Source organism: Macaca thibetana, chromosome 4 (assembly GCF_024542745.1).
Source record: "Macaca thibetana thibetana isolate TM-01 chromosome 4, ASM2454274v1, whole genome shotgun sequence".
Lineage (NCBI taxonomy): Eukaryota > Metazoa > Chordata > Mammalia > Primates > Cercopithecidae > Macaca > Macaca thibetana.
Window position 1 is genome coordinate 55,762,742 of NC_065581.1, and position 6,000 is coordinate 55,768,741.

Here is a 6,000-nt window from a genome sequence, read left to right on the forward strand (position 1 = left end):
AAATTTTGTTTACTATAAAGAAGTAATAACTTCTTTAGAGAGCTATTTACTGTTTTTCATTTGATACTTTAATGGATTTCCTCAGAGCACAAATAAATTACATTAAATAATTTCAACTGAAGAATTGTTTATATAAATTGGATTTGCTAGTAAATCCTATTAATATGCCTTTTTATATCAAGACATAAAGGCATTGTTTTAGAGAAACAGACTTTCAAGAGAATGAAACCATTATCTAATGCCATATGGAACTTTTCTGTAACTTAGTAGCTTTACCTACATTAGGTTGTATCTGTTGGTTATTTAGGACATTTTAATACCAATCTGAACAGTGAAATTTTGGTTAATGCACTTTTCAGCTGATAACAAGTAGATATTCTGTGGTTTATTTTCAAACTTTTTTTCTTCAAAGTTATTAACTCATCGTTAAAAACATTTTTTATTTTTAAAATCAGCATAGTACACATATATATTTAGGAGGTACATAAATGATATTTTGATATATACAATGTACAGTGACCAAATCAGGGCAATACACATATCTAGCACCTAAAACAGTAATCGTTTCTTTGTGTTGGGAACATTCAATATCCTCTCTTCTAGCTATCTGAAAATATATAATAAATTGTTGTTAACTATAGTCAACCTCTAGTGCTATAGAGCACTAGAACTTATTCCATCTATCTAATTGTAATTTTATATTCCTTGACAAATCTATCTCTAGCCTCTCCTCAGTCCCACTTTCTCAGTCTCTAGTAAACATTAGCCTACTGTCTACTTCTGTGAGAGCAACATTTTTAGCTTCTGCATATGAGTGAGAACATGTGGCTTTCTCACTTTCTGTTTCTAGCTTATTTCACTTAACATAATGATCTCTAGGTTCATCCATGTTGCTGTGCATTTCATTCTTCCCCAGGGCTGAACAACATTCTATTGTGCATATATGCCATATTGTCTTTATCCATTCATCTGTTGATGGACACAGGTTGATTTTGTATCTTAGCTATTGTGAATTGTGCTGTAACAAACATGGGAGTGCAGATATCTCTTCAATACACTGATTTCCTTTTCTTTGGATATACTCCCAGTAGTAGAATTGCTGGATCATTTGATAGTTCTAGTTGTAGTTTTTTGAGGAAATTCCATATCATTCTCCACAATGGCTGTACCAGTTTACACTCCCTCCAATAGTATTATAAGAGTTCCTTTTTCTCCACATCTTCACCAGCATTGTTTTTTTCTTTTTGATAATAGCCATTTTAACTGACGCGAGATGATATCTCATTGTGGTTTTGTTTGCATTTCCCTGAATGCAATGTTGTTAGGCATTTAAAAACTACATTTGTTGTCCATTTGTATGTATTCTTTTGAGAAATGTCTGTTCAGATTGTTTGTTCATTTTTAACTGAATTATTTGTGGATTTTTTTTTTTTTGCTGTTGAGTTGCTGGTGTTTCTTGTAAATTCTGGATATTAATTCCTTGTTGGATGAAAAGTTTGTAAATATTTTCTCCCATCCTTATGTTGTCTTCTCATTCTGTTGATTATTTCTTTTGGTGTGTAGAAACCTTTTAGTTTGATACAATTTCATTTGTCTATAAAATTAATGCTTAAGAGATGATTGCAAACTGAGGATGTTTCTAATATTTAAGAGCAAAAAGAGGCTATATGGTAGATGTTATTAATGTATCATCTCATTTATTCATACATTAAACATGTTTTCGTAGGTTCCTCTTTTGGGCCCTACATTATGATGGCTATTATAAATAAATAGGCTAAGCAAACAGGCATGGTCCCTACCTCACAGTCTGTGTAATCTAATGGAAGAGAAGACTAACAAATAATCAAACAATACATAACTAAAATTTGTGGTAAGCTCTACCATAGTGATGATATTAGGAGTATAATTTCTAAGGTCAAATAATAAAAATGTAATTGCTACTTGGGAAACATTTTATGAAAGAAACTATAAAAGGATGTTAGTGGTCTGTAGAATGTAAAGGAAAATACTTTAGATGGCATGATCAAGAAAAATGAGAGATGATAATTAATTTGAGATATGGATGATAAGAGGTAACCTTCCAAGCAAAGAGTGGAAGACAGAGTGCTCCTAGCAAAGTCTTGAGTTAAAAAAAAGAGAGATTAGAAACTGAAAAAGAACAGGAGCTCTCACTCTTAGTGAGAGCTAATGTGGTTTGAACTAAGAGTGAGAGCTCATGTGGTTTGAAATAAAATTATAAAGACAGGGAGAAAGATGATCTTTTTTGGCCTTGTAGGATTTCATGCTAAGCCCAATGGGAGATCTTCTAAAGGTTTTAAACAAAGGAAAATAATGTTTTAGAAAGGTCACTCTGCTTTCTGTGTGAAAAATGAATCAGAAAAGTACAGTCAAGGAGACTGGCTGGAAGGCTCCAGAAATATTCTAAAGTAAAAAAGCGATTGTGTAGAAGAAATGGTTGTAGAAGTAAGTAGTGGATGGAGCAACTATTGGAAATAGAATCAAATGGACTTACTGATAAATTAGGTATAGGAGATTTGGCAGTACACTTCATAGGAATTACAAAATCTTCCACTGAAGAATCCCATATTTTGTGTGCCTCTCCAATGAATGGAAGAACAGTTCTTTGCTCTTCTAGAAATATGTCTAAATAAATGAAAACACTATTTATGATGTTGATGCTTGTTCCTCAGTTATTATGTGCTCACATTCAAAATTCCTTAAGGCATAAAAATAGAATTAAATATACAACTGAGAAATAAGGATACATCTTATTAGTCAAAAAGGAAAGGAATGCTGAATTGAAACGCTCTATAAAACACACACACATGCAAACAAAACACACCCCTTTAGAATGCAACTCTTAAAACATTTTTTTTTTCACTCACAAGAAAAAATATATTACCTCAACTTCGAGTTTATTGTGTAAAGCATTCATCATAGTGGCCCAAATGAAAGTCATGGCCTTCTTATAAGTTGAATCACTATTAAAATCTCTTCTTGGATTTCAGATGTGCCAAACTAGTTTAAATATATTTAAAGCTTATATTCATGCTGTTGTAGTGTAATAAGAAATAGTATTTCTTACCTGCTTACTTTGGAATTTCATTCTAGCTAAGATAGCATAGTTGAAACCAAAGAGAAAGGAAGTTTTACTTAGTCAATAAAACTGCATTTTAGCTTATTTTTAAGGACATTTTTCTTCAATTAAAGATTGAAGAAAATAAATTATTAATTCTCTCATTTCTCTCTCTCTTTGAAAGAAAATAAAAAGAAGCATCCCCTTTCAAGAAAACAGTGTAGGAAGGCAAAATGAATATAAATGGTGCCATTCGCTTTAGTTTTGTCTTTAAATAGAACTCTTATTCAAGGAGAAAGCTCTTTCTGAAAATCTGAGAACCAAATCAGTACAGTTTATTCAAACATTGTATGACTCTTTTAAAATACCATAACCCAATGGAGAATCAAGTCCGTCCTTCCTTCCTTCCTTCCTTCCTTCCTTCCTTCCTTCCTTCCTTCCTTCCTTCCTTCCTTCCTCCCTCCCTCCCTCCCTCCCTCCCTCCCTCTCTCTCTCTCTCTCTCTCTCTCTCTCTCTCTTTCTTTCTTTCTTTCTTTCTTTCTTTCTTTCTTTCTTTCTTTCTTTCTTTCTTTCTTTCCTTCCTTCCTTCCTTCCTTCCTTCCTTCCTTCCTTCCTTCCTTCCTTCCTTCCTTCCTTCCTTCCTTCCTTCCTTCCTCTCTCTCTCTCTCTCTCTCTCTCTTTCTTTCTTTCTTTCTTTCTTTCTTCTTTCTTTCTCTCTCCTTCCTTCCTTCCTTCCTTCCTTCCTTCCTTCCTTCCTTCCTTCCTTCCTTCCTTCCTTCCTTCCTTCCTTCTTTCCTTTCTTTCTTTCTTTCCTTTCTTTCTGTCTTTCCTTTTTTTTCTTTGAGACTCCACCCTGTTGCCTAGGGTGGAGTGCAATGTTGAGATCTCAGCTCACTGCACCCTCCACCTCTCAGGTTCAAGTGATTCTCCTGCCTCAGTGCCCCGAGTAGCTGGGATTACAGGTGTGCACCATCATGGACAGCTAATTTTTGTATTTTTAGTAGAGACAGGGTTTGGCCAGGCTCGTCTCAAACTCCTGACCTCGTGATCCACCCTCCTCGGCTTCCCAAAGTGCTGAGATTACAGGCATGAGCCACCACGCCCAGCCATTTCTTTTAAAAATTTGATTTTATTGAAAATAGTTTTAAATTTATTCTCAACTCATTCTCCACAAAACTTAGACTATATATAGAGCAGTTGATGACACAGAGATTTTAAAATGGCAGAGAAATAGGTGTTTATTCTAGGAAGCCTGGTGCACATTTCAAAATACCAGAAATAATTTGTGAGAGAAGTAAAGAAAATTTATTTTAAAAACTTGTTTCTGAGTGTAGAAAAAATGTTTTCATAAAGACACACATCACAGTGGCATTCTTGTTCACCATTATTTTAACTTTTCTAAATAAAAAACAGAACAATGTATTTTTTAAAAAGTGCCAGAGCAGCAGAGGATTTGAAATAACATATTAGATATTATTTCATTTAATACATTTTTTTTAAAGGCAGCTAATTCTTTTGCTGAGTTGGGGAGATGGGAGAATGGTGGGGGGCAAGGCAGAGTGAGAGTAGAGGTTAAGAGGGAGGGGCCTTAACCTTAAATGGAAGAAAGGGAAACAGGATTTTTTTTACATCAAACTTCTCTGAAACTGTAAAGTTTCAAACTTATACATCATCATTACTCCAGAAGGTCATGGAAAGCCAAGGCATAGTTGAGCTAAACTAGCTGTGATCTCCAATAAGACTACCAACATTGTGTAAATAACACCTAGTTGACAATGAGCTGGAAGATCAGTATCATGAGTAGATGTCAATCATAGGTCAAGTTAGGTTACCCAGAGAGGTTATGGTTTAGTCATCATCGAAGCATACTAGGTACATAGTCCCAAGCTCTACAGGGCTTCCAAAGCATTTAGGTAAAGAGCAAGACCAGCCTAGGAGCACGCCCATCTCAATTCAATGTGATTACCTCTTACAGTAGCTCTGTTCCCCAGTAACAGAGGTCAAATTCTTATCTTTCATTTTTCCAAACAGCAGAAGCTGCAGCAGCTGCTTAACACTTGTTAGAAATACAAACTATTGGATCCTAGCCCAGACCTAAATCAGAAACTCTGGGGCTTAGGGCCCAGCAGTCTGTGTTTTAACAAACCCTCCAGGTGATTGTGATGCAAGCTAAAGTTTGAGAAACACACAAGAAGAGTTTCAACCCTGACAGCCTTAAAAAAAATACTGATTCATGAGTCCCAACCTCAGAGTTTTTAATTATTCTTAGGTGCAGCCTGCGCATAGCGATTTTTAAAATCTCTTGAAAGGTTTCTCGTGTTCAACGGGGTGGAGAATCATTGACAAAAGGAAGATTTGGGTCTCCAAAGAGGCATGTCACCTCAATGGGGCTGGTCTTCTAGATCATTGGAATCAAGTCTTTCTTTACCCACGGAGCCCACACAATCCCAGTTTTCACCCTCACTTTGAAAACTTAATAGTGCTACAAAAACTGTGCAGAATGAAACCCTGAAATGCTGTGTAATTTATTACAGACCCAAAAAAGGAAGGTGGCAGCAAATGTCACAGGTTTCTCAAAACTCTTTCTGAATAAGGATTTTCTCTTCTTTCTTTTTCCTTTTCCCAGAGAATGTGACTCATTCCTGTCTATTCTTGGTGTCCACATTTAAGTTCATTAATATGTTCTCTCATATGGCGGCTTTGTGACTTTGTGGACTTTAGGGAGTCACTTTTCAGTCATATTCTATTATATATCTAGGAAATCTGGCACTAGATAAAATGATTCATCCTTCTAATTTTTAACTTAAAATATTAAATTACACTATAGTCTGTGGTGTTCTGTGACACCCATTTCCTCTCAGCGGTGACTGTGACTGTCAGCTTTAACATCCCTTATCTTTGTTCATACTGTCCTACATATCTAC